Source organism: Triturus cristatus, chromosome 7 (genome assembly GCF_964204655.1).
Source record: "Triturus cristatus chromosome 7, aTriCri1.1, whole genome shotgun sequence".
NCBI classification, from domain to species: domain Eukaryota; kingdom Metazoa; phylum Chordata; class Amphibia; order Caudata; family Salamandridae; genus Triturus; species Triturus cristatus.
The window spans coordinates 93,674,892-93,701,253 of record NC_140590.1 but is presented as its reverse complement, the minus strand read 5'-3'; positions in this window follow the sequence as shown (position 1 = coordinate 93,701,253).

Genomic DNA, 26,362 nt, shown 5'->3' with positions numbered 1-26,362 from the left:
GTTGGTGACAGATTGATTCCCAACGCGGACCGCAGACCATCTCTGATAATGGCTGCCCACGAAGGTGTTGCGTCAGCGCATGCTGGAGTGTCAGCAACTATTTCTCTGTTGCAGGAGCGTTACTGGTGGTACGGTTTGTACAAACAAGTGCGGGCTTATGTGCTAAATTGTGACGTTTGCCAGCAGATTAAACCTTCTTCTGTCGCGCGTCCACCTCAAACGCAACTGCATATATCTAATCAACCACTTGCGTGTGTTTATTTAGATCACTGCGGTCCTTTTACCTCTGATACTGCGTACAAATACATCTTGGTTGCAGTAGATTCGTGCACACGTTTTCTGTGGGTGTGGCCACAAAGGAGTGCTGATGCCAGGACTGTCATCAAAGTATTGCGTGTCTTTATAAGGAGTTTTGCATGTGGTACCCTTCATTCTGATCAGGGCCCTGCGTTCGCCTCTAAGGCGTACAAAGAAGCAATGAAAAGTTTGGGGGTCCAAGTCAAATTTTCGTCTCCGTACCGGCCTGAGGGCAATAGTGTTGTGGAACGAATGAACCGTGACCTAAAACAATCATTGACAGCCAAGGTGTTAGGTACAGGCCGGAACTGGCTAGCCCACTTGTATAACGTCCAACGTGCACTTAATAATCTCCCTAGAAGGTCTCTGGGTGGGCGGACCCCGTACATGATGCTCTTTGGAGTAAGAATGTTTGTTCCAGACCTTGATGGTCTGGACATAGTGGCAGCTGCCGCGCCTTTTGACCTAGATGACCACTGTGCTGTATTGCAGAATCTACAAGAAGTCAGAGACACTCTAGCAAAGGAACACGTGCCCTCTACATCCGAAGCGGCTCTCCAGATTCCGGTAGTCGGCTGGCTACCTCGTGTTGGTGACCTGGTCCGTGAGAAGGTGGAGAACAAGAAGGAGTTCGGCCCCTCTTATCGTGCACCTGTTGATTGGGATGTACAAACAATAGAAGCACTGTTTTCAGATCTGAAATATTATGCTGCATTTGATGCTGATGATTTGTTATGTAATGTTATGTTATGTTAGGAGTATTTATATTGCGCACAGCTGCCCCAGCTAAGGGGCGTCCTGGCGCATGACCAGTAAAAACACAACAAACACTGAAATGAAAATTCCAAGAGAGGGAGCATCTAGATAGGGAAAAATTAAAACAAAAAGGTTTTTATGGCTTAACGAAAAAGAAAAAGATCGTCCATCGCACGAATCTTAAACGGAAGCGAGTTCCAAAGTGTTGCCGCTTTTACCCGAAAAGACCGACCACCTATTCGACTGAGCTTAAACCTCGGCACCACAGCGAGTGCCTGGCCCAGTGATCTTAAAGGGCGAGTCGGGACATAGCTAGATAAGAGATTCGAAAGGATCTGAGGGGCTACTCCTTTCATGATCTTAAAAGCCAAGCATAGTACTTTGAAATGAATTCTCGACTTGATCGGTAACCAATGTAAGGATCGTAAAGTACTTGAGACCGAGCAGGACCTAGGCAAGCCAACTATGGCTCTGGCTGCGGCATTTTGGACACGATGAAGGCGGATGATCTCTGCCTGATTTGCCCCTATCAGGAGCGAGCTGGCATAGTCCAGACGGGATATTACAGTTGCCTGAACCACCAGCTGCCTGGTGGGAGGGTCAAAAAACTTCAGGACAGATCTTAAGCCCCGAAGGACCCCAAAGCAGCAAGCTGCGGTTTTCTTGGTGTGCCCAATAAAACTCAGAGTAGAGTCCAACCATACTCCTAGGTTTCTCACTACCGAAACCGGAGTTGGAGATGGCCCTAGTTCTGAAGGCCACCATCTGTCCCCCCAAAGTTCCTTACCCTTCCCGACAACCATGACCTCGGTCTTCTTAGCGTTGAGCTGGAGACAGTTGGCACTCATCCAACTCGCCACTGCCCTCAGTCCATTCTGGAACCTAGGGGCATCCACATCAGCATCCCCTCTGATGGTCACCGCCAACTGAGTGTCGTCCGCATATGAGACCATATTCATGCCCCACTGCTTGACGACATCAGCCAGCGGTTTCACGTACAGATTGAATAACGTGGGGCTCAGCGAGGATCCCTGAGGCACCCCGAGGCCCAGATGATGGAATTTGGACTGATACGGTGGTATGGCAACGCAGAAGGACCGGTCGTCGAGAAAGGAACGAAACCACTGTAGGGCTAGCCCCCCAATACCTATCTCCTCAAGGCGATGTAAAAGGATGCGATGTGAGACAGTATCGAAGGCGGCGCTCAGATCTAATAATACTAGCGCCGCCGTCTGTCCCCCATCCAGCACCGAACGCAGATGTTCAACCATAGCGAGAAGGGCTGTCTCTGTGCTGTGCCCAGTACGAAACCCGTTCTGGGTAGCATCCAAGATGTTAGCTCGGGTGAGATGGTCAGAGAGAACCTGGTTGACATGAGCCTTCACCAATTTTGCCGGCCAAGGAAGCAAAGAAATGGGCCGATAACTCTCCGGCTTCAACGGATCCAAAGAAGGTTTCTTCAAAATGGGAGAAACCACTGCACGCTTCCATTTAGCTGGAACCCTGCCCGTAGCCAACGAGATGTTGATCAGGGAGGGGACCGAGGAGCGTCCCAAAAAAGACTGGTCCCTGAAGAGGGCAGGTCTTACCGGATCCAGAGGAGAACCCGATTTAATCTTCAGGGAAAATCTATCAAAAGCCTCGGGTAGGAGCAGGGGAAAATAGTCCAAAATAGGAGGGGCAGAAGAAATGTCCACAACCTCCAAAAGTGGACTAGTACAGGGAAAGGCCCGGTAGATGCCCTGCACTTTCTCCAAAAAGAAAACAGCTAAAGCCTCACATTGAGAGGTAGAGGCCATAACCGGGGAAGATATTCGTTTAGACAGAAGATCTTTAAGGGCCTTGAATATGGTCTTAGATGGGTTCAAGCTGTTTCGGAATTTGTATTTAAACACCGCTAATTATAATGAGCAATTTTGTTTTCAGCATTATGGCACACATTTTCTACACAGAGCGAATACTTTTCGTAATTTTGTAAATTTTACACAATGGGAACATTGTCCTGTCCCTGTGCCCGGCAGTTCGGCCAATATGTTGAAAAAATTCACATACTTTACGGATTTTGGTGTGTCAAATCCTGGTTCTTTTTATTTTAAAATGGCGGTCGAACCAGCATCTAAGGTTCGATTGACACACACAAAATTATTGTATTCCAAAACCTTCATGGATGATTTGGCTGTTGGAGGTTATGAGACATGGAAAGCTACTATCGATCTTAAGTCGGTTTGGGGAACCAAACCGTGGCAAGTACAGGGAACAGAAGCTTTGCATCGTGCCTGTCTCATCCCAAACCACATGTTATTTTTGAATTCGTCTATTTTTCAGACCACCTGTTTTGGATTGGCTACATCTAAAAAATGTAATTTCCCCTCGATCCCGGATCTGGGTGCTTATCCTGGTTGGGATAATCATACAGATCTACACCTTACTATGTTGCAGTCCCTTGTTTCCAACGGTACCTTCAATGTTTCGAAATTGAATCCTAAAGGTTGGCTGGTTTGGCATACAAGCTCAGACATAGCACTCCTGAGGCGGAAGCCGGGAGTTTACTTAAAAAGCGCGCTGATTTTAAAACTTTGCTTTTATCTTGGTGTGTTTCACTCTCAAGCTTACCTCGTCTCCCGAGCACTTCCCACCCCTGTCACTGATCTCCGCAGTCCCGAGCAGCACAGCTGAACGCTGTCACGGGGTGGAGACCGCTAACGCGCCGAAAGCCCGCAGGCCACGCCCACAAACGTGAGTCCACGCCCCCTGCATCGCTACTTAGGTGCGTTGACGACAGACTTTCACCAGAGACATAGCACTCCTGAGGCGGAAGCCGGGAGTTTACTTAAAAAGCACGCTGATTTTAAAACTTTGCTTTTATCTTGGTGTGTTTCACTCTCAAGCTTACCTCGTCTCCCGAGCACTTCCCACCCCTGTCACTGATCTCCGCAGTCCCGAGCAGCACAGCTGAACGCTGTCATGGGGTGGAGACCGCTAACGCGCCGAAAGCCCGCAGGCCACGCCCACAAACGTGAGGCCACGCCACCTGCATCGCTACTTAGGTGCGCTGACGACAGACTTTCACCAGAGACATAGCACTCCTGAGGCGGAAGCCGGGAGTTTACTTAAAAAGCGCGCTGATTTTAAAACTTTGCTTTTATCTTGGTGTGTTTCACTCTCAAGCTTACCTCGTCTCCCGAGCACTTCCCACCCCTGTCACTGATCTCTGCAGTCCCGAGCAGCACAGCTGAACGCTGTCACGGGGTGGAGACCGCTAACGCGCCGAAAGCCCGCAGGCCACGCCCACAAACGTGAGGCCACGCCCCCTACACCGCATTTAAATGTGCCTCCCCAGGACGCGCAGCGGACACGCGCAGCGGGCGCGCCACCAGCGCGCCAAAGGCGCGCTAAAGGCAAGCCCGTCTGCACCCGTCCGTGACCGACAGGGACCAAGGGCCACCCCCCCTGGTTCCCCCACCAGAACCCAATACAGCTTCAGTGACCTTCACAAACTGAAACCTCCCAAGAAAGCCGGCTGTCACCACCTCCACCACCCTCTGTGTCTTCCTACCTCCTGCCCTCGCTGTGATTCTAGTCTCCATTCACACCGACACGTCCCTGAGCAACAAAGCTTCACCATACTACTCCTAAACTGCAGATCACTGCCAAAACATAGTGCAGAAATCTTTCTACTAATCGACGAGAAAAAACCCGACGCTGTCCTACTGACCGAGACTTGGTTAACTCCTGACTGCGACCCAGATGTAATTCAAGCACTCCCTACAGGCTATCAGATCGCCCGCAGAGACCGCACTCAGCGACTAGGAGGAGGGATTGCTGTTATACATAAATATGCAATTCAATGTTACCACACACCAAACCCAATCCCGGACTGTGAAAGTATGTCCTTCTGCCTGAAATTCACTCCTAATGATAGCCTAACAGGTATACTCATATACCGCCCCCCAGGACCTCTAAACAACTTTCACATAGCACTTCCTTCGCAAGCAGCAATTTCCGCCATGTCCTCTTCCAATTTCACTATACTTGGTGACCTCAATCTGCACTTTGACGACCGGTCTAACAACACTACTAATGAGCTAGTCTCAAGTCTTGCTGCCATCCAACTGGAACAACTAATTAAAAACCCCACCCACAACAGAGGTCACCTGCTAGACCCCATCTTCAGTAACTGCCCCAATCTCTCAGTAGGGTCCATCACTCAGCTCCCATGGACAGACCACTTTCTCATCTCACTCACCTGGTCCACCCATAAACATACCCCCAAAAACCCCGCCTCACGCACAAAGAGAAACTGGTCAAAACTCCCTCTAGAGCAATGGGGCAACGAACTTATGGCCAAGAAACCCTCTTTTTCTCAGGATCCCCTACTGGACAGCGGGATCTTTAATGAGTGGATCAAGGATTCCCTTGACACCGTCCTTCCCATCAGGAAAACAGTTTTTAAAAGAGTCCAGGAAACTGCTCCATTGTACTCACAGGAACTAAGGACACTCAAACGTCAGTGTAGAAAGATGGAAAGGAAATGGCGCCTTCAATATACCACTACTGACAAAGTCAGATACAAGGAAACCATAAATGCATACAAACTTGGGATTACTAAAGCCCAATCCACCTACTACAATGAAAAAATTATTTCCGCCAGATCCAAACCCAAAGAAATCTACCAAATTGTCAAAACCCTCTCCAAAATCTCTCCCCCTTCAGTGTTAGCCGATAACCCTATCATCCGATGCAATGATCTAGCCGATTTCTTCCACCAAAAAATCAATAAAATATACTCCTCCTTCACCACCTCCACATCCGACCCAATCATCAATAAACCCCAGCTGTCAACAAATACTACCCCTTTGTGTCTAACAACCATGAGTGACATCCCTCCACTAGACCTGGAATCGCTTCAAACCCTTGCTCATCAAATAAAATCTGGCTCACCTTCTGACCCAGCGCCCCCCCTCACAATGACCAGGGCCACCCAAACAATCTTCCCCACCCTTTTAGAGCTACTGAACTGCTCTTTAGAAAAGGGAATAGTACCCCCTATATGGAAAAAGGCCATGGTGAAAGCACTTTTAAAAAAGCCCAACCTCCACCCAAACAACTCCAATAACTATCGTCCTATTTCTCTGCTACCCTGGGCAAGTAAAATACTGGAAAAGTACTTTAATCACCACCTAACTAAACACCTTGAAGAAAATCTCCTATTGGATGTCTCCCAAACAGGATTTCGCCCAAAACATGGCACGGAGACAGCTCTCCTAGCCGTAGTAGAAGAATCAAGAAAGATCCTGGACCGAGGAGGATCAGTGGCAGTGGTCCTCCTCGACCTCAGCGCCGCATTCGACACAGTATGTCACAAAACTCTATTACATCGACTGTCCGATCTTGGAGTCTCTGTAAATGCTCTCGCATGGCTAAGATCCTTCCTGAGTGGAAGGACCTTCCAGGTCTTCGATGGCGATTTCTGTTCCACTAGCAAACCTTTGAGCTGCGGGGTACCACAGGGCTCCTCCCTGAGCCCCACGCTGTTTAATGAGACCGCTGGCTGGGATCGTTCGTAAATACGATATCAAGATCAAATCGTACGCGGACGATACCCAGCTCGTGGTCTCCCTGGCACAGAAAAACAGCAGGCTTCCTCAAGTCAACTTTGCATCTTGCATGGAAGAGATAAAAAGCTGGATGACGGCATCCTCTTTAAAACTAAATGAGGACAAAACTGAGATCCTGTTCCTCGGCCCCCCCTCCCCAACCACCATCTCACAGCTATGGCCCCCTAGCCTGGGCCCACCTCCATCTCCAAAAGAGGACATTAAGAGCCTAGGAATCTGGATTGATAAATCCCTGACTCTCAATACCCAGGCAACCAAGACCTCAGCAACTTGCTTCGGATTAATCCGGATGCTGAAAAAAATCTTCCCAGTCCTACCACTCGAAGCCAAACAAATCGTCATTCAGGGCCTCATTCAATCTCGGCTCGATTTTAATAATGCCCTCTACTTGGGAGCACCAGAATATGTAGTAGAAAAACTCCAACGGACCCAGAACTGTGCAGCCAGGACACTACTACAGATACCCCGCAGAGAATCAGCCAAGGCGGGGATTCGATCTCTCCACTGGCTCCCTGTCAGAGACAGAGTAAAATTCAAGGCCCTCTGTATCTCCCATCAAGCCTTTTACAGAGCTGGTCCCCAGATCAACCACCCTCTTCTCACTCCATACCTCCCCGGAAAACAGCTCCGATCCTCTAACGCCTGCCTTGCCATAGTTCCCCGAATAAAAATATCCAGGGCCGGAGGCAGGTCCTTTGAGTTCAATGCTTCTAGGCTATGGAACATCCTTCCCCTCTCTTTAAGATCTATCCAGACTCTCTCCTCATTTCGAAAAAAAACTAAAAACCTTTCTTTTCAGAAACTAAACCCCTCACCCCCGCCTCAGAGTACCTTGCTCTCTACCCAGCGCTTGGACGCCCTCGGGCAGCAGTCGCGCTTTACAAATCTTCTTTTCATTTCATTTCATTTCAGACTCATATCAACGTCGGTTTCTGGATTTGGCTCCTGGGTATACACAAGTTAGGGTTGACCCTCGTTTCACATCTTCACACACAGTGACAACCTACTCTGTAGGAAAGTTATGTCAGTCATGGCTGCAACATTCCACGTTAACTTCAGTTAAGCTTCACCTATCACAATTAAATGCTAAAATTGATTTGAATGACTTTATTAAGGGTCCTGCACATGGCAGATCGAAAAGATGGGTTTATGCTATTTACAATGAAGTTTGGAAACTGTCGCAAATTGAAGCTGCTTCTAGATTACGTGCTATTGATCAGACCAACATGGAAAAGGTGTTGGCCGTGATAGATAATAGTATTAATACTTTGTCTTCTAGAATATATACATTAGATAATATTGTTTCTTCTGTCGTAGACATTGTGCAGGATGATGTATTTGTGTTATATCATGGTCAAAATCAGTTACGATCAATTATGCAGTTTGCATGGACATTACACATGTTAAAGGCAGGAAGGGTCCCTTGGGATTACATGAATACCACTTCGTTATTCCTTCCTTTTAATTTGACAGCAAAACAGCAGTTCATGTCCATGAAAGACGCAACTTACGCATTGCTGCATATTGAAAAATTAGAACCTTTACCTTTCTCTGTTGCTGAATTGAATTATGCCGTTTGGCTCGTACACGGATTAGTCACGCTCCCGTTCAGTTTGTTTAAATTCAGTTCGTGTATGAAATATTATGCTATAGGTAGATGTGAACAACTTGGTGATGCTTTCCTGCACGAAGTTTGGTCACTTCCTTTCGCTTATAGATGCGTGAGAGATGGAAAGGAGGTTTATGTGAAAGGTGAGGAATGCACTTCCACGCCTGATCACTCTGTAGTTTGTAGACATATACAGTTACATGGCGCCTGCAATATAAATGCACCTAATTTAGCATGTGTCCTGAAAGGGATTCCAGTGTCGGTTATATCGCCGTCGTTTAAGTTGCTTGCTAATGGAAGTTATTTACTTTTGAATAGTGAAGCTTGCTGTGGGATGCTGGTTGGTATTCCTTACATAGTAACAGTCTCACAAAGGGTGACTTGCTGTAACAACGTCCTTTTTCCACCCCCGCAAGGTCGGCTTGATATTTCTATCTGGCCGGCAATTCCAACCTTGAACGCAGAGTTCAATAGGATGAGCAGAATAAGAGCTCTATTGTCTAAAAAAGAAGTTGGGTTAACTTCGTCCGTGAAACATTTCTTCTTAACGTGGCGAACACACGCACTGAGGTACAGACTCTTTTGAATACTGACCTCCCCCTACATTTTGGAACTTTGATTCATACTATCTTTAATGCTTCGTCTACGAGTGGCCTTGTTCATTTTTTTAAAGTTGTGGGCTCGGGCCTCGTGACCTCTTTCCAAACTATTTTTGGTGTGATTCCCGCATTTTTACATTCTATTTTCTCGAGTGTCTTCTGAGGGTTTCCTCTAATTCTTGCTCTTGTGGCTGGCATCCTGTTGTTGATTTGCGCACTTCATTATGGCTGCACACCTGGTGTCGCAAGACAACATGCTCCGCCTGCTTCATCTTCGTAGCCGGATGTTTGAATACTATGGCACGTTACCTCTGGCGATCCTAAGCGTCAAGTATGGATTGTCTTTCCGGTTTACGTTCTTTACCTGTGTACAGTCTGTTTTTCATTGCCTGGATTGTCCCTTCCAGTGGGCTCTGGATTTGTGCTTGTCAAACTTGGTGTCACTTGACCCGGATTTTGATGAACTAATGTGTCCCTTTGTGGTAAATAAAAATACCGGACTGAATTTCATACGGAATCTTAAAATAAAGTAAATAGCTCAAAATAACAAGAGGCAGAATCCGTGGTATAAGAGGTTTTCTAAATGGGCTTTATTCCATTCAAAATGGCCGACTCGAGTCGCGGCCTTCAGGTTCCGTCACCACGAGGGTTCAGGAAGTGAAGTACAATACTTTATTGACAGACATGTATTTTTATAATAAGTGCATTACAATGAAACGAATGTAGAAGGCGTAACATTTGATAAGAAAAGTGACAAAATAGGTACGTAATCGAAACTAGGCGTAATAAGGAATAAAAGAAACATGATTGGTTGAGATTATCAGACATAGGTGGATCTATAAGATAATACTTGGCATAGATGCGCGCGCAGCAGCATGACGTGTGATAGACGTGCAACTAGGGGTGAAGGGGACTTGACATTTAGCTCTACATGTGGAGACGAGAAGTCTGGGGGGTCAAGTCAACCTAATCCCAAATCATATCTACCATCCTATGTTTGGAGAACTATGTTATCCACAAGGAAGGACTCTCGGACAGAATCTATTCTATACTAACTGTGTGTGCGTGTACAAGCGTCTAAGTGTCTATATGAGATGCGAGGGGCAGAAAACTTTCCATGGCAGCAGGGCTATGAATCACTTGCAGGAGGACGGAAAGGCTGAGTCCTTTGCTTGTGAGCTAAGGGAAATGTTTACCTAAATCACTAGACAGGAATGCATCGGCTGAAGAGCAAAATAGATAATTCGAAGGTGAAATACAACTTCTTGGCAGGCAGGCGAAAACTGGCCGAGGCAGGCACCGTTAGCTGCACAGGGAGTAGGACAAAGTTCATGGATACAGATGCGAGCTCAAGCTGAAGCTGTCAAAGACAGAGAGCAGGGAAAGGCTTTGAGGACAGAATCGGGCCTACTTGCCTGAACTGTAAAAATGGAGTAACTTAGCCATATAAAGTCGGTGGCCTTTCATGTTTAGGAATCGAATATCCAGCCCATTGATGGCGGATCTGACAGAGAACATGTCGGCGGTAGACACACATATGTTTGCGTCTTAGAAACTGGAACCGGAGGGAACATACATGTACTTGTAACATGCATATAGAACCGTTGGGGTCCAAGATAGGGGACATAACTGATCAGGAAAATCCACATTTCCACATTCCCTCCTTGTCCCCTTCTTGCCCTTCAAGAGATATCAATCTTCATCATTCCATCGATTTGCTCATGGAGCATCATTTCTTCTTCCTTCTTCTTCCGGCATTTTGAACGAGAACTTTGATATGGGATGCATGATGTGGCACACAGACCACAAATCGCTGGTCCACATTGCAGACATAAACAACAACTGAAGAGCATAAGAAGGCCAATACCTAGGAAGGATAGAACTCTCCATCCCCAGGCTGATATCACATTCCAAAACCACCCGGACCACGTCCAAGTGCCTGGATTCTCGTGTATCTGGCTTACAATCTTATGAAGTCGTGTTATAGCTTTATATACAGATGGCGAATTTTCTGGTATGAATATGCAGCAGCTGGATCCGATGACCCTGCAAGCTCCGCCCCTATCGGCCAGGATGACGTCAAGGACAAGACGATTCTGGAGAACAACAATTCTCATCACTGATTGTTCCTCTGTCAGATTGCCTAGGGCGGCTATAGTCTCGTTTACTACAGCTTCAAGAGTCTTGGTTAGTCTACGTATCAGCTTACTATTTGATATTGTACCTATATAGGGAAAGATACCTTTATTGAAATCTACATACTTGTCCCATGCCGTCTCAGTATAATCGACAACTGGGAGATCTCTACGCTCTCTTTTATGTACTAAATGAACATTTCGATAATAATCAGGGGGAGCTAGGAAAACAGGTGGCAAAAGGAATGCTATGTAACAGGTACCATCCCAATCTAGAGGCAGACGCATATATGCCGTCTGGCCACATATGAAGTAAGAATGGCGAGAAGCTCTAAATGAAGATTTACCTTGATCACTATATTCTATTGTAGTAATGCATTGGCTATGGCCCATATGTATGGAACCAACTTTTCTTACACATAATTCACCTTTAACTGGAAATACTGACATAGTGGGCAGAATTAGTTCAACTTCGGATTTGACATTTAAAATCATAAGATTAGGCGTAAAATTACCTAATTTATACACTTCATTCTCTAAATCAGTTCCTGTTCTACTGGGGTGACCCTCCTTATTAGGGTGACAGACTTTGAATAAAACTAGATTCAGATTTCCCCATATCCAATGTTGTTGATAAACTGCTGTGTCTGGGTCTATGGAATTTAATAAACTAAACCATGCTCCACAGGAGCCATTGTGTGTGAACGGATGTGGAAAGAAAGGCAGAACTCCTTTGTTATTCTGATAGGGAGGGAGTCGGCCACACACCCAACAATTGGTGGCATTACTAGTCTGATGGGAATGATGTAACATACTAATGAAGGTGTTATTGCGCAGCGCAAGTCTATAGGACAACTCATGTGGCGGTAGGTCACTAAAAGAATGTTCACCAGTTATATTGAAAGTACGTTTAGAAACAGGATAATACATATGCAACAATATACTTGCAGTAACTATTAAAAAACTCAAGGAAAACAAAATTAATAAAGTCACAATACAGTGGTTACGCAGTAATTTACAATAAGCATGTCGTTTCATTATGATTCTGGACTCTACATGATTCAGACCTAAGGGATACATGTCGGGACAGATTCAACCGCTTCACCTTGGAGAGGACTTAAACAATCAAATCGTCCGACAGCTTGGATCTGGACCTGAGTTTCTGTTTATAGAGTTCGGTGCTACTGGCCTCAGCCAAAGGTAGCTTTGAGTCAATGGGGGAAGACACACGGGGAGTACTGTTTGTGTCAGGAGGAAGTCCATGAAATTTCTTTATATGGCTGGAATGCACCCATCCTTTTCTTCCTTCGATCTTCACAGCTGTTCTGGTCGTCAGCAGGACCAACTTAGGAAGCCTCCACCTTGGCTCCAGTTGGGTTTTCCGATCAAAATTTCTGATGAGAACATAATCACCGGGAATTACATCATGAGGTTTCACCTCGGTGTTGTCGGGAAAAGCTGCGACTACCTGTGAACGACAAGATTGTAGTGCAGACATCAAGGAAGCCAGGTAATCTGTCAGCATATTACAGTCAACATCAGTTATTTTACGGGGTATAGGCGTCCCCCACATATTCGGTGGTCTACCAAAGATCACTTCATACGGGGATAGCCCTGTTCGAGAGTGTGCTACCATTCTCATGTAGAATAGCGCAACTGGTAAGGCTACTATCCAGTCCACACCTTTTTCCTGACATATTTTAGACAATCTGATTTTTAAAAGTTGATTATGTCGTTCCACGAGACCTGCTGCCTCAGGGTGTCGGACACAGTGGAATTTCCACTGATATCCCAACAAAAGTGAGACATGTTTCATTAATTCGGATGAGAAAGGCTGGCCGTTATCTGAATATACAACACGTGGTAAACCGTACCGTGGGAAGAATTCTCGAACTAGCTGCTTGGCAGTAGTCGGGGCAGTGTAATCTGATACGGGATACGCCTCTGTCCAACGGGAGAGAGCGCAGACAACTACGAGGACATATTTGAATCCTCGACAACGTTCCATCTGAATATAATCCATCTGGAGGACTTCAAAAGGATGGTCAGGAGGCTGAAATCCACCCTGCTCTACGGGAACACTCTTTCCTGGATTAAACTGACAACATATCATACAGGTACGAACTTTTTGTTTAGCTGCTGCTCGTAAATGTTTATTGAACCAAATGTGCTGAATGCTGTCTAGCATAGCCTTCTCTCCTAAATGTGCTGGACTGTGAACTGTAGCTATAATGGCTTGAACCATGGAATCAGGGAGAAACCATACAGATTTCTCCTTCGTCATCCACCCTTGATCTGTCTGGATCCCTCCTAGTTCAGTCCACTTCTTTATTTCTTCTGCTGTGGCATGTGTCTGTATGTCAATTACGTCAAGTGCGGGATCCTTAATTGTCATACACTGTGTTGGTGTCTGAACTATTGGCTTTGTCATGTCTAATGTGCGATTCTGAGCAGTCTGTTTAGCTGTTCTGTCAGCTAAATCATTGCCTTGAGAAATGGTATCAGTAACCTTCGTGTGTGCTTTACATTTCATAATCGATATAGCAGTGGGTAGATGTATTGCGTCTAACAAAGCATGAATGAGGGGTCCGTGCTGAATGTGGGCACCATGGGAGGTTAAATAACCTCTCTCTCGCCACAGCACGCCGAAGTCGTGTACAACTCCGAATGCATAACGTGAGTCAGTGTATACATTAACTTTCTTATTTGTGGCTTGAATACAGGCTTGTGTTAGAGCAATAAGTTCTGCTGCTTGGGCTGACAAAGTATCTATACAATTTGTCTCAATAACTTCAGTGTCTGTTGTGACTGCATACGCGGCCACTAAGTCTCCTGTACTTGCTCTCATGCACGATCCGTCTACATACAACGTCAGGTCTGGATCTAGCAATGGAACGTCTGTCAAGTCTTGTCTAGGTTTCGTCTTTATTTCAATGATTTCAACACAATCATGAGCTAGTGGGTCTGTTCCAATTACAGGTAATAGTGTAGCAGGATTCAATGTATTACACCGTCGGATCTCTATGTGTGGTTGAAACAATGTCAGTTCATAACCGGTAAGTCTTGCTATGGTCAAGTGTTGTGTTTGTGTTCGGTTCACAAGAACCTCTACCGCATGTGGTACTTGTACTGTCAATGGGTGTCCTAATACTATGGCATCGCTTTGTCTGATAGCTAAGGCTGTCGCTGCCACTGATTTCAGGCATGCAGGCAAAGCCTGAGCTACGGGATCTAATGTACTGGAAAAATAAGCACATGGCTTGCGTGATCCTGCTTGATCCTGAGTGAGTACTGACAAGGCAGTACCTTCGCGTTCTGTAACAAAGAGTGTAAAATGTTTGCTATAACATGGTGTTGCTAAAACAGGTGCTTGACATAAAGCTTTCTTTAAACTTTCAAAAGCTTGTGTATGTTCTTGAGTCCAAGGGAGAACAGTCGATGTGGCTGCCTCCTGTGTGGTTAACTGAATGAGTGGTTTTGCTAGAAATGCGTACTGAGGGATCCACTGCCTACAATATGAAGTGAGGCCTATGAAAGCTCGCACCTCCTTTTGTGTCTGGGGTATTGACATGTTAGCAATTAACTGGATGCGATCTGGTGTAAGCTGCCTTCCCTCCTTGGACAGCGAGTGACCAAGATAAATAACTCGCTGAACACAGAATTGCAGCTTAGAAGGGGACACCTTGTGCCCCTTGTCGGCTAGGAAATGTAAAACTGTCAGAGAAGCTTTTTCACATTCTGACTCGCTTCTCGCGGTGATCAGCAGATCATCGACATATTGAAGCAGTGCAGTATTGACTGGCATGTGGATACTGTCAAGTTCTCGTTTCAATGCTTGGCTGTAGATGCTGGGGCTTTCTGTGAATCCTTGGGGAGCGCGTGAGAATTTAAAGCTGCGCCCATTTAAACTGAATCCGAACAAGTATTGGCTTTCCGGATCTATTGGGACGCTGAAAAAGGCATTCTTGAGATCAATTACAGTAAAGAATGTTGCTTCGGAATCAATTGCTGTCAATAATGATGATATATCAGGGACCACAGGGAATTGTGGTACAATACACTTGTTTAGTTCACGCAAATCAATAACCAATCGGTATACTGGTGGGGCAGTAGGATCAGTTTGTTTAAGAATCGGAATTATCGGTGAATTACATATATTAGAGTCTGTTTCTACAACTACTCCCTGGGCAATCAGCTCGTCAATGATTTTCAGCAAAGCCACTACAGCATCATGCGGTAACTTGTATTGTCGCATTCGTGGTAGTACCACTCCTGCTTTCAATGTAACTCGATAGGGTGTAATGTTCATGCAGCCAACATCCGTAGGGCCTTGTGCCCATAGATGTACTGGTAAAGTCTGTAGTCGGGGATCCATGTCTCTAGACACATAGTGACCTTTAAAATCACGCAAAAACAACCTTACTCCTTCCGGAGAACAACATATTATGGCTCCTAGTGCTTTCAGAGTCTTAATTCCTAACAGATTTTCTGGGCATGATTTAGTAAGCAATAAATCTGTAGTTCGTGTCAAAGGTCCTATCGTAAGTGGTAGAGGCTGTGATACTTCATTAACAATAGGTTTTCCCGAAAAACCAAGGGAAACATTTTGAGAGCCTGAGAGGGGTGCCCCTGGAACTTCACTACGTTTTATTGTTGTTCGACTTGCCCCTGTATCGAGTAAGAATTTTCTATTTTGACCTAATAATTCACTATGTACATAAGGTCCTTCTTGATCTACAGGAATCTCGATGAGTGGTAAGTCAACTTCCCTCTCTAGGCTGGTTCATGCGTAACGCTGATACTCAGGGTATTCATACTGTGCGGTCTGATACATTTGTCGTGTTGTGGTTTGTGTGGCAGTAGCAGGCAACGGTGGTGCAGCTGGCACAAACTGTATGGGTTGCTGTGAGGCTGGCATGGACTGTTGCTGAACTGGCATGGACTGTCCATGCTGCATAGCTCCTTGTTCATTCTGATCTTGTCTAACTAATCGTGGTCTCTCTTTTGCAATACCTGTAGCTATATTACGTTTCAGGACTGGGCAATCATGTACATAATGGCCTAGTTGTTTACAGTAATTGCAGGTTCCTTTTACAGGAACTGCAGAATCACCAGAATGTGTCACGCCCTTTTTGTGACCATCTGCTGGTACTGTCTGAGAAACTAGCATTTTCATTTTTGTATCCTTCATGCGTCTATGCTCATGTTCTTGTTCATCCCTAATTCTATTGTGATGATACTGTAACATTTGTAGCATTTGCGACGGAGTGTTACTTTGCCAGGTACTCTCGAATTTCAATATTCTATTCTTCACTGGAGGCAATGCATTTTCCACTAATTTTGTCACAAATAGATGTGGATATGAGTCACTACTTGCTTTTATACCACTATTTATACCAAAACATTTTTCAAATCGAGCATAATAATCGCTTGTGTCTTCATCTTGCTTTTGTTTGCAGGCTGTGATTGCACCCCAATCTTCCTTTTTTGTAGTTAATAAACGTGGCAGTACCTGTACTAGTAAACCTGGTAACAGTTTAACTTTATCCCCGAGCCCTGAACCTGCAGTTCGGCCCCTTTCTTCCTCTGCTAATGCTGTCCAGTCTATCTTTTGGTCTCCTACTTCCCACTCTTTTTCTTTCAGTTTTTCATATATGCCAGCAGGCAAAAGCACCTTTAATATCGTCATAATATCAGGAAAGGTGTACTCTCCCATCAGTAACATGTCTTTAATTTCTCGGTGGAAACCCGCTGGGTCCTTGTCGTGACTAGGTACTACTTTCTTCATTTCTAATAATTCCATTTTTGATATGGGTGTGTAAACAAATACACGGTGAAACTCATTGTCTTCGCCTTTTATTGGGTGCACTTCTCGTAAAGGATTTTGTCTATCCATATAGTACGGTGCTCTTTCTCTGCGGGGCAGGGAGAGAGAATCTGGATTTACAAAAAGGACATACTGTTTACGTGACACTAATATCTCCTTAATTAGCTTGTTACTAGAACCTCTCCATCTGTTCGTGAGTAGTTCCGTTAATATGTCAGGTAAAGGACCAGGGTCAGCATGTTGGCTCTTATATAATATGAGGAGTTGCTGAATCATATAGATTCCAGCTAAGCGTTGTTCATCTGTACTGAGATTAAAAAACGTGTGTGCTACGGTCTCATCACCGTATTTTTCAGGACTGTCAATCCAGTGAACGGCTGATCTGGCTAATTCTTGCTCATCCATGGAATCGAGGAGGTGGTAACCCCTTCGTTCTCGTAGTATCTTATCTGCGGCTTGAAACGAATGTTCAGGAGATTTCAGATTTATTACAGGCGTCGGATACGTTCTGTTATTATTTGGACATACAGAGTGTATGGGATCAGAAAAACATCTAGCATTATCACAGGATCTTCCTCTGCCTACATAGGCTATGGTCTCTGACTGTCTTGCGGAATTCCCTGATTCGGACACTTCATCTTGCTCAAACTCGTCTGTTCCCAATCTTTCTTCATGAATACGCTCTATTTCTTTACGTATTTTTCGGCACATGGCTATTATACAATTTTGCTTATCGTGTCTCCCTTCTGATATATTCTGACTCCATCTTGTAAGAGTAAGCATTGCATTCGGGTCTACCCCCGGACGATCTTGATTTCTGATTACACAGTTTATGAGGAAACGTAACAGTTCCCCTTGTATTTCTACTTTCTGGAATTCCATAGCTCTGTTAATACATCCTGGATCTCGTCCTGTTTGAACAAAATGATATATGTTATCTAGATGCGTAGTCATTCCTGGTAACCTCGCTAAATACTCGGCGGCTCGCCTGATACGTAATGATGCCAGGACCATTTCGTCCTCTTTACCAACCACCGGGTCATATCTACAATTCACAAGGAGTTCCTTAAGCGTACGTTCACTTACGAATTTAGGTGTACGTGAATGTGCTGACTCTTGAAAGACAAGTTTATTTATTCTAGGTGGTGTGAAGGTATTGCTAGCCCCTCCCGTGGCCCCATCTGGGGCGTCGGGTGTGAATGGGTTCGTTGAACGTGACACAGCAACTATGGGTGTCGATACCCCTGTAGAGTCGACTGCGGAGACAGATGCGGAAACAGATGTGCTTGCCAAAGCTTGTGTCGGGACTTGCTGTTGCACGGGGACAGATACCTGATCCTTACGTTGAACCCCTCCGCCAGACGGTCTATGTGGTGCGGGGTTAGCATACTCGGGAGCTGCTTCGTCTAGATATGAGGAAAGAAAAACATCTTCTGCGGTTCTGGGATGCCCTTTTGGATGTACCTTAATTGGAAATAATGGGGGTGGCAAGTCTTTTGGCATCTCTGGAGCAGCCTTAGGTAGTCCTTCGGCTAGAAGGGGATACATACCATTCGTAAGAGCATTTCTTTGTCTATTTACTTGTTCTGATTTCACTCGGATACCTTCCTTAATTAATAGATTTTCTTCAACTTTATTTGAACTTTCTTTACTCCTCTCTTCTTGTCTACGTGCTTTTTCTGTTCGTCTATGAGATTCTTTACGCCATAACTCAACAGCGTCTTTCTGTGACTGTCTGACCTTTCTTTTCCATAACTCTTCCTCCACTTTCATGATGCATTCTGCATCCCAGGTTCCCGCTACGGGCCACCTTTGACTTTCCGGCAATCCCTTGGTATAATCTACCCATAGATCAAGAAACAATATGGCATCTAAGCCATGTTTATGGTACATAAAATGCCCTGGAGTGTCCCTAGGAGGAATAGGAACTGCTTCTTCAAGCACCCCTTTTCTGGTAGTAATCTGTCTTAACTTCGAGAAGAGCGGCATATTTACAACTGATCTGATACTTACTCTTGAATTTTCTTAATACGAAAAACACAATAAATGAACAGTGAACAATGAGCAGTCATTCATACCACAATATGCAAGACATTTCTGAATACTTTAAACATTAAACATTAAACATTATAACAATGATCGACAATGATGACAGTCTGCCTAACTAATCACCACGCTGAATTCTTGACAATAACTGAATACTTCGGAATACTTGATATACTGCTAAACAGTACATATACACTGCTAAACAGTGCAGACCGGATTTGTGTACCCAAATCCGTCTTGACCGGCACAACCTATGTGCGCGTAAACACGCCTCCCCGGTGATGGTACTCACCGAGTAGCTCCTTGAAACGGAAGGCCTCAGAGAAAGGACAGGACTCGATAACTGCGGACAGCGGACCCTCTGGACATCGGGATTTCGGAAAACCTGGTGGGCCTCAGTATACCTCGGATCTTGCTCTCTCAGCTAGGCTCTGGTCGGGATACTTCGCACTTCTCACCGCCTCGTCTGGGTTGATCGCAGCCTCAGTCGCCCCCGCTTGACCGGAGGGAGCTTACAGGAAATCCTGCTGGTACGCGTTTATGGTCCGTCCAGCTGTGGCAGGAGACCGGGCCTGCAACGCACCGCCGGCGCGTGAGATGAGAAAGTGTCCCTGTTCGGGCGCCATTATGTGGTAAATAAAAATACCGGACTGAATTTCATACGGAATCTTAAAATAAAGTAAATAGCTCAAAATAACAAGAGGCAGAATCCGTGGTATAAGAGGTTTTCTAAATGGGCTTTATTCCATTCAAAATGGCCGACTCGAGTCGCGGCCTTCAGGTTCCGTCACCACGAGGGTTCAGGAAGTGAAGTACAATACTTTATTGACAGACATGTATTTTTATAATAAGTGCATTACAATGAAACGAATGTAGAAGGCGTAACATTTGATAAGAAAAGTGACAAAATAGGTACGTAATCGAAACTAGGCGTAATAAGGAATAAAAGAAACATGATTGGTTGAGATTATCAGACATAGGTGGATCTATAAGATAATACTTGGCATAGATGCGCGCGCAGCAGCATGACGTGTGATAGACGTGCAACTAGGGGTGAAGGGGACTTGACATTTAGCTCTACATGTGGAGACGAGAAGTCTGGGGGGTCAAGTCAACCTAATCCCAAATCATATCTACCATCCTATGTTTGGAGAACTATGTTATCCACAAGGAAGGACTCTCGGACAGAATCTATTCTATACTAACTGTGTGTGCGTGTACAAGCGTCTAAGTGTCTATATGAGATGCGAGGGGCAGAAAACTTTCCATGGCAGCAGGGCTATGAATCACTTGCAGGAGGACGGAAAGGCTGAGTCCTTTGCTTGTGAGCTAAGGGAAATGTTTACCTAAATCACTAGACAGGAATGCATCGGCTGAAGAGCAAAATAGATAATTCGAAGGTGAAATACAACTTCTTGGCAGGCAGGCGAAAACTGGCCGAGGCAGGCACCGTTAGCTGCACAGGGAGTAGGACAAAGTTCATGGATACAGATGCGAGCTCAAGCTGAAGCTGTCAAAGACAGAGAGCAGGGAAAGGCTTTGAGGACAGAATCGGGCCTACTTGCCTGAACTGTAAAAATGGAGTAACTTAGCCATATAAAGTCGGTGGCCTTTCATGTTTAGGAATCGAATATCCAGCCCATTGATGGCGGATCTGACAGAGAACATGTCGGCGGTAGACACACATATGTTTGCGTCTTAGAAACTGGAACCGGAGGGAACATACATGTACTTGTAACATGCATATAGAACCGTTGGGGTCCAAGATAGGGGACATAACTGATCAGGAAAATCCACATTTCCACACCTTAGTGGCGCATGAGTTTGACTGTCCTGGGGTCGGGTTTATGGCCTTGGGTGCCGCACAAGGAGTCCTTGGTAATTGGGACATCGAAGAGGCCGCAATTGGATTTCTCGAACGGAGTTATCTAGAGGATAATAACAGCTGTCCCATGATGGTGCTGGATGCTCCGTTTTTTAAGGAGCACGTGTGTTCATTTACCTTGCTCAATTGGATGGCAGATACATTCGCAGGAAGTTCCAATGATTTCCTCTTGGAAGCGGTTGCAACTTACGGTGCATATACCTTGATGGATTAACATTTTTTTTTTCTCTCATCCCTGCTTACCACATCGATGGACAGCCATGGATTGTAATTTTTTATACCTAATATATTTCCCCCTCTGAAGACATCGATATTCTTTTTTTAAATATTTTTCTCTATTTTCTCGAACTTTACACTCACTTTGTATGGACTTCTAATTCACGCCCTTGGTTCCGTTCTATCTACCTTGAACTCTGCGTTCTTGATAATTGCGCCCCTTTCTGTTAGTAGTTCGAGCACGGGGGGGTGTGGGATGGTTTGGTCCCTCCCTATTTACAACTCTAAGTTAGCATAACTGGCACAATGGTTAGAAAGCCAGCTTGTCGTTTCTGAGGCTTTTGCACGCGACACTGTTGTTATGTGTTATTCATTTTAGAAATGCTTGCTCGACATTATCTCACAGAATAACAGTTAGTTGTTTAGCATTCTTAGCATTGTGCTGCGACCTTCGTCTGTACATCGTGCAGAGAACGAGTCTAGGTCACTAGACAGTACAGGGTGCTGTGTTCAGATTGATCGTACCACCTTTTAGACATATCACACATGAAGCTGCCAATATTTGAAGGACGAGTGCTTTTAATATGACCGCACAGGAGTTTTTAGATTCAGTCAAACCGAGGAGCTGAAGCATGAGAGAGCTAGCTGATACTCTGATGTGATTTCACTACGCTGATCTATAAGGTATGGGGTCCCCTATGCAAGCCTATGAGACCTTCTATTAGTATAACAATAATAATAATGTATTAGTTGTTAGAGAAAGGAGTGTGGATGTAAACCACTGTCATTATTAATATGATTGCTCCTTTCGTATTATATGGTATTGTAACAATGCTGATGGTCTTGGTCTTAACCACTTGTTTACTAGTGTTAGCCAAAGTACTGCAGCTTAGGACGCGAGGTTTATAAAATAAACTCTTTAAACTTTCACCGTGTCTTTATTATTCTGTTGTGGACGAATATAAATGTACAAACGGGTATTTCGGATTCCCACCACTCCTGAGAATATCTAAGTGGCTTGTTCTGGGTTGTCTATACATTGGGACCGCCTAGTTAAATCTAGGCTAACGAATGGGACACTAAGCTAGTCGGATAGGGGTGCTTGGTTCTGAGGGGAGTTTCTGGTACACCACAATTCTCTGAGGTCCTGGTTTCCTGCGCATAGTTCTGTGCAAAAGCAGAATCCCTGCAACAATGGGAAGTGGACCCAATCTACCTAAACGGGTATCACACTCCAGCTTCACCATCTGCGAAAGAGATACTTAAATTGGTAAGTTTTATTAATAAATCGCCACATTTTCATATTATCGTGATAAATAGGAATTGTAGTATGAATTGGTTGATAATAAATTACTATAATAATAATTTTGAAAATCCAACGGCTGTAGCTATGGAACTCGAAGATGCTCTGGAGGATATAATCCTCTCACAAGTAAAAACCATATCTTATGGGCGGGCGATTTTAATATAACAAAATGCATAAATGAAGATTACCGTATGTGTCCACAAATTGTACAATCTGATGAGCTAGGAGACCATTTTATATACTCCACGCATTGAAATAATAATGTATTAATGGTGTGACACGTACCACTTAAAATCCAAAGTGTACATAAAAACACACAAATGATTCCTACATTTTATAGAGCAGGGTCTTCTTCGACCATAGACTATATAATAACAACTAAAAGTCAGGAAAATATTTATTCTAAAAAAAAAATCAAGATGACAGCATTTAGTGATCATGCAATCATTTTCACTACCCTCCCATGGAAAGATCATAGGCCTACAGGAAGGAGTGCCACAATCCCTAAACCAATGTTGGCCAGGCGGAATGGACATTCATTAAGGTGGAATAAAGTTGATGAAAATCTTCTCCTCACACGGTTAATATCCACTAAATATAATGAGATCATGCCATGCTTAGATTTGCCAACAAATAACGAACAGGTAATCAAAGCATTTATTAAAATTCTAGACAGCATTAAAACACAATTGACTGGCCCATCAGGTGTCCGAAACAGGAAAATCAATCGCTAGATCAACAAATCATGCTTGAAAGCATCGAGTAATTTATGTAATGCTCTAAAGGAAAAACCTAGGGATAAGCTACTAAATAAAAACTTTAGAGCAATTTATAAATCTTATATAGAACAGCGGAAAAACCAACTGAGATTGGAAGCATGGGAGAAATTAGGGGCAGCTGCTATTAGCAATGATAACGAGTCATTCTGGGAGGTTGTAAACATTCCCTTTATGCAAGAGGAGGGAGGTCCATCGACAGATGTGTTCCTTGATGAGGAAACCTGGGTAAATCATTTTAAAAATCTTTTCCCAAAAACAAGGAAGGTAGCACTGAAGAATGGTCTGAAGCCTCTGTAGTGATTACTCCTTTGGTTTTCAAAATGGAAGAGATGGAACATGCCCTGTCTCAAACTATGCCTCTTAAAGCAGCCTGCCCAAACAGGGTCCCGGCTTATATATTTTTAACAAATAAATCGCTTTGGTTCCTTTCCTTACAGTCATATTTAACATTATCAGTATTACAGGTCCTCATGGAAAGAATCAATAATCGTGCCAATATATAAGAAAGGTGATGGCTCGGATCCTGTAAATTATCGTCCGATAGCCTTAATTGACAGCACTACTAAAGTAATGGGACGAGTATTGTTAAACCGAATGGAAGAATGGGCAGCTGAAAAAGGGGTACTTGCTGAGGTGCAATATGCGTTCAGGAAGGGCAGAGGAATGGTGGGCCAATGTTTGAACCTGGCTCTTCTAGCAGCAAAATACATGCAGGCCAAGCAAGAAAGATTTTATATGGCACTTAGGGACCTTTCATCCACCTTTGATTGTGTCAATAAGTTGTGGCATATTATGGAGCAAATGGGGGTCGACACCACAATTATCTGCTTTATTAGACAAATGTATATAGGAGCCACTCCAAAGGTGCGTCATGACAAACAAATCGAATGTACTAGACCATTTACTATTGCAAACTGTGTTATACAGGGTTGCATACTCACACCCTTTTTGTTCTCGCTATATACTAATAGACTAAATAACATCCTGGTTGAAAAGTCTATAGATACGCCCAGATGGAATACAACCCTATTTCCAATTGTATTGCATGCAGATGATGCCGTTTTACTGGCCCGAAAACCTCTATCCTTACAAAAGAGTATTACGAACTATGCCCTCTTCATGAAGAACCTAACAAAGTCTTTTGTTATGTCTATTGGGAAAAGAAGGAAAAATTGTGCAAATTATAACATTGAGTAAAGGGAAATTGAAAATGAGGAGAACTTTTGATATCTAGGTTTGGTTTTTGATACTAACTTACATTGGAATTTGATGGTGACCTCAAGAGCCACACAGATGAGGGAAAGTATAGCTGCAATTTTTTGATTTGCTTCTAACCTGGGTAACAAACCAATACATGAGATGGTTAGAATTCACTTGGCAAAATCAGTTTCAGTAGCAACGTATGGGGCAGCAATCTGAAGCGAAACTCGAGTGGAAGGCCTACAAATGATAGAGGACAGTTTTGCTTAAAGAGTACTGTCTGTCCCAAAGGCTTGCACAGATTACATAGTCCACAAAGAGTTAGAATTGCCATATATTACGGATACAATCAAATTAGCCTCTTTGCTATTGTCGTTGTCTATATGGAAACAGGAGGAGATATAGCCAAACCAATCCATCTTGAGGGACATCATGAAAATGGAGCATGCCTCAAAAGTTAATTGGCTATAATATGTAAGGCGTACCCTTGAATCGGTGGGGTTGGGGAATCTCTATGTTCAACTGGAGCACTCTGAATCTTTGACTAAGACAAGTTTAGAAAGGATTTTCCTAGAGAAATGTAAACAAGATAGGTGGAATATATACAAAGAAAAAGCTACAGTGATTGTTTATAACTCGATCCCTCCTACTTTACATGGACCATCTTTATATCATACTATTGTAGAAAATAACGTCACTTAGTTATTCTGACAGCATTCAGTTTCAAATATGTGATATTAATGTTGGGCTACCCTGCAAATGTTTTTTCCCCAGGACCAGTTGGATTGTTGCCCTTGTGATAAAATATCAAAACAATCAATTGTACATATTTTATTTTTCTGCCAATTTTATGTAAAGGAAAGAAAGAGATTTATTATCCCCTTTAAAAATAAATGTAGCCTCCACAGCCATATCACAGCAATGTCCATTATGCAATAGCTAGAAACGCCATATGTCTGTTTTGGAACGGCCTCCTTCAAAGAGCAGTCGTAAAAACTTGTAACTTAAATAATCACTGACCAAATGTAGATTTTTATATAGACATGACTTTCATGTGATGTTTACTATCTTTTAAGGACTTTAAGAAAGAATGTATGTCTACAATGTTCGATTAGCCTAAATTATTGAAATGTTATTTGTACTATGTTCTTTTAAGCATTTTTCCTTAAATGCGAAAAAATGTTATTTGATGATGATGAAATGCTACTAGTGTGCTGCAACACTCATTGTGCCAACCATCAAACTAGTACTGTTAAACATGTCTCAGGCCTGCCACTGCAGCCTGTAGTGCAATTTTACTACTACTACTACTACTACTACTACTACTACTACTATTTCGACCTGGCAAAATAAATTTTTACCCAGGCCAATTTTTTTTTTTAATACCTATATGTCACCTAAAGGTATTTAAAATGTGTTGGACCTGGTGCTCTCTGCATGATCACCTCCAAACCGTTTGCCTTTACCCTCCACTTTTTACAAAATTATTTTTTGTTGGCCTTAGGACTCTGTGCACTTTACTATTGCTAACGAGTGCATAAAGTGCCTGTGGTCATTCCACTAAAACAGAGTTTAATTGGCTTATATACAATCGGCATATTTAATTTACTTATAAGTTCCTTGTAGAGTGTCATGCCATATACCCAGTGCCTGTAAATTACATGCTGCCAGTGGGCCTGCAGCACTTATTGAGCCACCCACGTACGTAGCAGCCATTGCAACCTGAATGCAGTTTTAAACTGCCATGTCGACTTGGCATTTAAACCCCCCTTCCAAACCTTAAACTTCCCTGTTATTACATGCAAGTACCCCCTAGGATAGGCCCTAGGTAGCCCAAAGGGCAGGATGCTGTGCAATTAGAAGGTTGAACATGTACTTTTAAAGTTTACATGTCTTGGTATTGAAAACCCCCAAAATTTGTTTTTTCACTACAGTGACCCCTACACCTCCCAAAGGATAACATTGGGGATTCCTTATTACATTTAATAAGCTGCAATTTCCAATTGGAAGCAGGTGCTATGCCATGTTTGGTTTATTTGGAATTGTAATAAGCACATGGTAATGGTAAAGTCAGGTTTTTGATTACAGT